This window comes from Meles meles, chromosome 5, assembly GCF_922984935.1.
Source record: "Meles meles chromosome 5, mMelMel3.1 paternal haplotype, whole genome shotgun sequence".
NCBI classification, from domain to species: domain Eukaryota; kingdom Metazoa; phylum Chordata; class Mammalia; order Carnivora; family Mustelidae; genus Meles; species Meles meles.
The window spans coordinates 15,976,366-15,984,949 of NC_060070.1; the positions used below are offsets into that span (position 1 = coordinate 15,976,366).

The following is an 8,584-nucleotide window of genomic DNA, read 5'->3' on the forward strand; positions in this document are numbered from 1 at the left end:
CCGTGTTAACTGTTAAAAAAAAAAAAATCAATGAAGGGCACCTGGGTGGCTCAGTGGGTTAAGCCTCTGCCTTTGGCTCAGGTCATGATCTCAGGGTCCTCGGATCGAGCCCCGCATCCGGCTCTCTGCTCAGCAAGGAACCTGCTTCCCTCTCTCTCTCTCTGCCTGCCTCTCTGCCTACTTGTGATCTCTCTGTCAAATAAATAAAATCTTAAAAATAAAATCAATGAAATAAGACAATAGACGCTCAGCTGTGATGTCAGGCTGAAGTTTGTTTCCCAGCGCTATAGGATACAGATTTTAGATGTTCCCGTTTTCACCCCGAGGCGATGGCACTGTGCTCTGACAGCCGGCTCTGTTAGGACGTCTCCCTCTGAGATCTGAACGTGCTCTTCGCGCTCAGGGTCCCTCCGTTAAGGAGATCTGAAGACCAGAAGAGGGGTCAGGACTGGGGAGAGGGCAAACTTTTGCCAGGAATCTGGGCTTCCACATTCCCTTTGCCCAAAGACCCACACAACGTGTGGTTGATTCCGAGGGAGTGTGGGGGGTGGGGGAAAGTGGAGGGGAAAGAGCGTGGCAGCCGAGGTTATGGGAATAAAAATACCAGAGGCCTTTTCCCGGACATCAGTATTCAGGATGCTCATTAGCCAAATGCATGGATCCTCCCGTCCCGAAACCACCCCCTCCAACCCTCCCCAGAGGCAGCTGCAGGCCTTTACCCCTCTGGCCCCCAGGGTGGGCGTGGCTTAGGAGGCAGAGGGGACAGTCTGGGGTCTGCTGCTCTGAGCTGTCTCCTCCCTACCCCGTTAATGATCAGACCTTGGCCTGGCTGCACACGAGACTTTATTTGCCAGGAGGGAAAAAGAGGAAAAGGTTGAAGTGTGAGAAGCAAATCCATTACTTGCCTCAAGCTCATTCTTTTAACTAGGCCAGGAGCCCAACGGCTTCTGAAGGAATTCCAGGGACTGAGAGCAAGAAGCTTGCTCTGGGGGTCCCCTGTATTTGTTGGTTAGGGTTACCTTAATAAGTCGTCACAACAGGGCCAGCTTAACCAACAGAAATGTATGGTCTCGCAGTTAGGGAGGCTGGAAAGTGGGGATGAAGATGCGGGCGGTGCTGGTTCTCTCTGAGGGCGGTGAGGGAGCGTGTGTTCCAGAACTTGCTCCTCGGCTTGGACATGGCTGTCTCCTCTCTGGGTCTCTTCACACTGTCTTCCCTCCGTGCACGTCTGTCTCCAAACGTCCCCTCTGATGAGGAGACCAGTCGTGCCGGATTGGGGCCCGCTCTCATGACCTCGTTCATACTTGACGGCCTCTGTCAAGGCCCAGTCTCCGGAGAACGTCACGGTCTGAGGCACTGGGGGACAGTACCTCAACGCAGGAGTGTGGGGGGACCTGGATCCCCCGTGAAGTCCTCCCACCCCCACTATCCACCTCAGCTGTTTCCTCCTCCCGCCTCATGCCGATGTCCCCTTTCCTCCACTGCGGGGCTTCCGGCTCCGCCTCCCCGCTTCCGGCCCGCAGGGATCACGACACCACACGCAGTTTTACGGCCGTTCCCGGATTTCCTCTCCGCGTGCATTTCCCCCGCGATCCTGGATGATTTCCCCTGTGTGGACAGCCCGTGAAGCGGGGAACCTCTCACTTCTCTGACTTCCTCTGCACTGAGGTGACCTTCACCTTCGTTTCTCCACTCTGTAACCTGCTCCCTGAACGCGGTGTGGACCTTGGCAATGGCAGGAAGCTCCTCCCCACCTCTGAAATCTGGAAGACCAATACCGACTTCCGGAACCACTCCCAGCTCTCCCTCGCGCATGCCCATCAATCCTGCTCTTGGGGCTCACCAGCCCCTCCCTCCACCCATTTCTCATCTCTCAGTTCCCTCCTCGCTCCTTCTCCTGCATGCCATATGCATATGCTGTCCAGTGAAGTCACCACTGGCCACATAGCGTTATTTACATTTAAAGAAAATTTAAAAATTCAGTTCCTGGGTCATCCTAACCACATTTCAAGTGCACAATAGGCCCACGTGGCTAATGGCAGAAGAGCAGAAAGTTCTATGGATGGCTCCCCTCTAGATGTCTCAGTTGTCCCTTCAACTAATTTTTCAGGCACTAGCATCCTGTTGAGTAAATGAATAAACGCTCGGTAATTTGATATCCTCGTCTTTCCTCTGTATCTTGACCAACAGACGCACAGCGGTGAATCGGTCCTACCATCTTCCCTGTTTTTGCTTCTACATCTGATTGATGTGCACAGCTAGAGAAGTTATTCAGCAGGGTATCGTGTCATGATCCTCATCTATAACATGGGGTAATAGTAGTGCTCATAAGATGATTGGAAGGACTGAACGAGATAAGGCCAAAAGGTGTTTAACATATTTGGTAAATAGCAGCTCAATATTTATTATTATTATTATTGTTATTATTATTATTATTATTATTTTTTAATTCCAAACGTCAGCTGGAGTTTCATGTTGTCATCTGCCTCCCTATCTTCCCCAGTAAGTGCATCCCCACCCTTTCCTACTCCTAAAGACATTTTATTTTACATTTTTTAATTTAAATTCAGTTAGCCAGCATATAGTACATCATTAGTTTCAGATGTATTGTTCAATAACTCATCCATTGCGTATGACACCAAGTGCTCATCCCATCACGTGCCCTCCTTCATGCCCATCACCCAGTTACCCCATCCCCCTGCCCATCTTTCCTCCAGCAAACCTCAGTTTGTTTCCCAGAGTTGAGAGTTTCTCTTGATCTGTCTTCCTCTCTGATTTCTTCCCCATCAGTTTTCCCTCTCTACCCTGATAATCCTCTGCACTATTCCTTATGTTCCACATATGAGTGAAACCGTAGAATGACTGTCTTTCTCTGTTGACTTATTTCACTTAGCACAGTACCCTCGAGTTCTATCCACATCCATGTAAATTGTAGGTATTCATCCTTTCTGATGGCTGAGTGATATTCCATTGTGTATATAAATCACATCCCTAAAGAGACATTTTAGAAGCTCCTTCTCTTTTGTGTTTTACCTACAGTCTTTCTGTATGTCAGTGGGAAGAATTTTCTTTAGTTAGTAATTCTTGTAGAATAAGGCAGATCAGCTTTAAGGTGGTGATTTTTAGTCCCCCAAACTTGTGGTAATTCCCTCTTTTAAGATAAGAAAAAACAAGATATGGTTTCTGGAAGTGCCTCTCGGTAGGGTACAAGATCAGTTTCTTGAGGCTCCTACAACACATCACTACAAATCTTGCGGCTTAAAACAACAGACATTTATTCTCTCTTCATTCTAGAAGGTAGGTAGTGCCATGCTCCCTCCAATGGTCCTGCTCTGGTGGCTCTGGGTCAGTTCTCTTTGGCTGAGGCAGCGTCACTCCCTTCTCTGCCTCCGTGTTCGTGTGGCTTCTTCTTTGTGTGTGTCTCTGTGTCTACCCCTGTCTCTTATAAGGACACCCAGCACTGGGTTTGGGGCACCTGGTCTTCTTTGTACTGGGATTATTATTTGTGGAGACTGAGTGATCACGTAGTTTGGTCAATACCATTGAAAGAAGAATTTATTGCTCATATCTCCCAAGAGAAGGGGACCACCATGCCACTCAGGCCATGTGGGGAGGGAGCACCAGGTTCGGAGGCAAAACCAGGAGGGAAATGCATGAGAGGAAATCCTAGGTCCAGCCTTTAGTGGAGTTTTTGTGGGAAAGCCAAGGCAGGCAGAGTAAATATATTAGGATTCGTTCCTTTGAATGGTTCTGACAGGCTGTGGGCTCTAGGATGGTCCCTAGGCTGGCACCTGGCCCGGGGTGATTTGGGGCGGGAGAAAAATTGGCTTGGTGTGTGAGTTGGATAAGGAGGTGGTTGGGGCTGCAGACTGTGGATTGCTTTGCATGTAAAGGAAATAATCCTGGGCAAATTGTTATCATCTTTAGGAATTTTCTTGCCCTAGGGGTGGGGGTCTCTCCCCTTCTCTGTGAGGCCCCCAAATGCCAGAGCTTTGAGAATACAGCAGATAAGAAAATACACTTACTCTATTTGGGCCTGTGATGAACTGATGCCAAAACAAAAATACACCTGGTTAATCCTGGTTAATCCAAGATCACCTTGTGTCAAGAGCCATAACTTTGTTACATTGCAGAGACCTCATTTTTCCAAAGAAGGCCAAGTTCACAGGCTCTGGATGCATGTATCTTTTTAGCGTAGGAATGCTGGGGGGCACTCTTCCTCCTCTCACGGGTGCCGGGTGCCGTACTAAACAAATGCCTCTCAGATACCCCCTCCCACTGTCCCAGGTCACCTCCTCGTCATTGCCTGAGCGGATGATCTTAAATCCTGCCTTCCTGCCCCACCTGCTCTCCTCCAGTCCATCCCGAGGGCCGCACCAAGATGACTTTTCTAAAATGCAAACCCGATCCTGTCACTCCCCGCTTCAAAAGCCTGCTTCGAGAAAGTGGGATGGCGTCAGCGCCAGCTTTCTGAGTGTTGCAGAAAACACATTAGAAAGGAAGCATGTAAAACTTGGAAAAGCTTTCAAACCTCAGAAAGTTTGCTCCAATTTGTAGATTAGAACAATTTAAACGCAATCATCTGGGCGATGGGTGCGTGTGACCTCCCACTCTGAGGCCTGAATTAATGAATTAATACGTGCCCCATGTTCTCTCCAGCTGCTTTATCGAATTGGAGGCAGATTAAACATGTATACTTAGTGAAGTGAATTTGGAAACTCCATAATCCCTCGGAGGAAACAGATTTCCAAATGTTCGGTACGGCCAACCCGTTCCCTTGGACCCTAGCACGAGATAATTTTCTTAAGTTTTCCACAATTCACTGTAAATTGAGAACACAGAACTCCCCTCTACGTGAGTTAGCTCAGAATGCAGAAACGGAGAGCCCAGGCCCAAACCTAACTCACTCGAGACCCTGCGAACCTGCCTCACTTCAGCAAATGCAAAAAAGCAAGTTAAAATGAACAATATTTAAAAAAAAAATAACTATCTCCGGGCTCCTTATAAAATGTTAATCCTTGGGGCACCGGGGTGGCTCAGTCGTTAGGCGTCTGCCTTCAGCTCAGGTCATGATCCCAGGACCGCATTGGGCTCCCTGCTCAGCGGGAAACCTGCTTCTCCCTCTCCTGCTCCCCCTGCTTGTGTTCCCTCTCTCACTGTATCTCTATCAAAGAAATAAATAAAAAAATCTTTAAAAAATTAATCCTTAAAGATGCACAGGGAGTCACCTGCTGGGCCACTTATATTTCCAAAATCACAATGATTCATGAACCTTCCCCATTGGAGAGTGAATCATATTTTGAAAAATATAACTGGGTCTCCAAAGCCCAGACAACCAAGGTCTCAGACAAGAATCAGCAAGTCTCACTGGGCCCAATGAAGGCAGCCCAGTCAGACAGTCCTGGCAGGTGACACTCTGGGGGACAGGCGTGGGCACTTTACCGTGTGTCGTGATAGCTCAGTTTTGTTCTGATTTTTGCAGTCTCTTGAGATAGCAAGCGACAGACATGGAACTCAAATGGTTGTCATGTAAAAGAGCGTTTCTATTGGCTCAGTCACTAAAAAGCGTGAGGAATGGTTTTGTCAGTTGAATCCAGTGACAGCAACAAATGTCTTCCGGGATGTGGCCCTCACTCCTTCTTCCGCTCTCTTTTCTGCTGCTTCCTTCTGCAGAGGCCAATCTCTAGAAGCTCCCGGCAGCTCCTGGTTCACTTCCTACCAACTCAGCAACATCAGTGGAAAAACTTAGACTTGGTTCCTCTGCAATCTCCCTTCCCCAGAGTCCCAGGAACCTAAGTCAGGTCACATGTCCAATCCTAGTGGCTGGCACACCCGGCTCACTGGCTCGTATTTGGAGCTGGTGATGAGCTCTGCTCCACCAGAATCACCCAAGATTTTTCCAGCGGAGGTGTTTGTTTGTTTGTTTGTTTTCCTAGAAATAGAGGATTGGATACTGGGCAGGCAAATGAAAATCTGTCCACCACATACCAGGGAGTGAGTTGCTTGTCTGTAGAAGAAAACAACGGAAGCATAGCTCCATCTCAGTATCTTTCCCCTCCGGAGCGCCCAGAGAAAAAAGTCATTCGTATGTACCAAGACACGTACACGCTGCCCTTTTATTGAAAGACACAGCTCCTTTATCGCCCTTCGTGTGCTTATCCAGAGGATGTTCTAGAGAGACCAGGTGCTGATGTCCAGGCCATTTGATGACGAGTACGTACCCTCAAACTTCAGGGGCTGGTTGGCGTCTCGTGCATGTCAGCATGAGTCCCGTCGTCGATGTGCTGGGAAGGTCAGTTGCTTCTGAAGGCGGGTGAAGTGCTCTTCCTCGGTCTTCTGTGGGCCTGGCCTTGACTGGAATCCCCCCTCCCTGCAGTCTGGTCCGTGACAGGTTGCCAAAATAAACTGCCTCCTCCCAACTTGCTCTCTCAGCCCTAGAAAAGAGAAGTCACTGAACACTGACTTACTGAGTACCATTTGTCCGTGTTTTAAAAGCTTCAGAATGTGTTCTTTGGACTACACGCTTGGCCTAGAACACCCTACGTCCTCCACACACACACACAAACCACACCACTCAGCCCACACATTACCCACAGTTTACCTTTGCACAGATGTGTTCTTTAGGGCTGAGTCATTAACACGATCCTGTCTTCATCTTCATAGGCTCATTGGAGAAATCTAAGAGAGGATTTTTTAAAAAAGATTTTATTTATTTATTTGACAGAGAGAGAGAAAGAGAGTGCGCGCACAAGCAGGGGGAGAGGCAGGGAGAGGGAGAAGCAGGCTCCCCACCAAGTAGGGGAAGCCGGATATGGGACTCGATCCCAGGACTCCAGGATCATCTGAAGGTAGTGTCTTAACCAACTGAGTCACCCAGGCATCCTTAAGAGAGGATATTTGAATCAAAATGTACCTCCAGGGGCCCCTGGGTGGCTCAGTGGGTTAAGCCTCTGCATTTGGCTCAGGTCATGATCTCAGGGTCCTGGGATCGAGCCCCAAGTCAGGCTATCTGCTCAACAGGGAGTCTGCTCCACCCCCTCCCAAATAAATAAATAAATAAAATCTTAAAAAGAAAAAAAAAAGGTACCTCCAGGAGATCCATCTTCTTTCCCATTAGTTGACTGACTGCTTTCCGACACTTTCTTGAAGACAGTCAATCAGTTCTGTTTCAGCCCTTCTCCAGAGGGAAGTCACTGTGAAGAGATTCCCCAGCCCCTTTCATCGTGCACGCTTTGTATCACGAGAAAGTTCTCTCCCATACCGATCCAGAGTTGCTCTCTCCCTCACACCGGGCTCTTCTTAAAACAACAAAGCCGGTGGTGAGGACGTCTTTGTTTCTCTTCTTAGGAACAGATCAGAGTCTGCACTTCAAATGATTTCTTGGGCATCTCTACGAGTTTCAGGTTCATCACCTTTATTTCAGATCGGTAACGAGGCACGTTCCGGGAATGTGTATATGGTTTCCATATACACAGTCCCCAAACTCATGTATCAACCTGACAAAGTCTAGACTCCAGTGTTTGTTTCAAAAAGAAAAACAGGCCAGTGATGATAGGAAGAATCCCATCTGTAAATTGCGCTGAGGTGTGTTTATATAACTACACAAGAGTTTAAATAAACCAATCTAAGAGTAAACTAAACTACCAGTCAGGGCACAAGGGATTATAGATTTCCAAGCCCACGGCCAGCACGTCAGGACGCTGCTTCCGGGGGTGAGTTTCAACATTACCATTCTCATCTTGAGACACCGAAGTTCAAAGATATGAGCCACTGCCTCGAGTCAGACAGAGTCCGACTTTCAGGGGCCAGGAATACCCATGACCACTCTGACCTAATCCAGGTGACAACTTACAGCTGATTCATATGACCTTGTTGACTCAGGCCGGTATCTTAAAGCCATTTCCCATCTCATGGGACAGCAAGCTTGAGTGGGAGCACCTGGGCTGGCTGTGAATTTTCATCATATTTCTTAGAGAGGTCTGGGACATGCCCCCATCCCCTCCCCTACCCCTCGGATCCCTAGAGCTCCTGAATCACAGTTCAACTGTCACTCACGTTTTCTAGAGAACCAGGGAAGGAATTTGTTCAATGATTTTGGCTTGTGCTCAGGGTTAAGCAAAGCCAGAAAAGGACAGATGAACCAAAGTAATATATTCAAGTAATATATTCAAAGCAATATATTCGAGTAATATATCATGCCAGATTCAAAAGGTTGTAGGAAGAAGTTTGGGGGGTTTACAAGCAAATGGCAATGTTTTGTAAGATTTCATAGCCGTATGTTAAGTAAATGTGATTTTAAGGCAACTTGTTCCATGCTCTCTGTGTATGATTACAAATACACAACTCGATATGAAGTATATATCTTTAAGACCTATAATCTATTACTATTGGATGCTGCAACTATTTTGGGTCCTTGGCGGAATTTATAATTAGGAGCACAATGGACAGATGGTATAGGCTGGTGGCTCAGAGACACGGAGAAATCATCGTCCAGACTCCTGACATGTTTACCTGCAACACCTTAATGAGCTCCCAGCTGGCCTGCCTGCCTGTTCCCTCTCCCTTCCGTACCCCATCCTCTCCA

At 47.9% G+C, this 8,584-nt stretch overlaps 1 long non-coding RNA gene across 1 annotated transcript; it reads right to left on the bottom strand.

The window, feature by feature from the left end:
- Positions 1–5,699: 5,699 nt before the first annotated feature.
- Positions 5,700–7,229, bottom strand: LOC123942559. Its single transcript, XR_006818435.1, has 3 exons — positions 7,088–7,229; positions 6,602–6,678; positions 5,700–6,434 (listed from the first exon to the last, which is right to left on the bottom strand). It is a non-coding gene; the product is annotated as an uncharacterized LOC123942559 (long non-coding RNA).
- Positions 7,230–8,584: the final 1,355 nt, after the last annotated feature.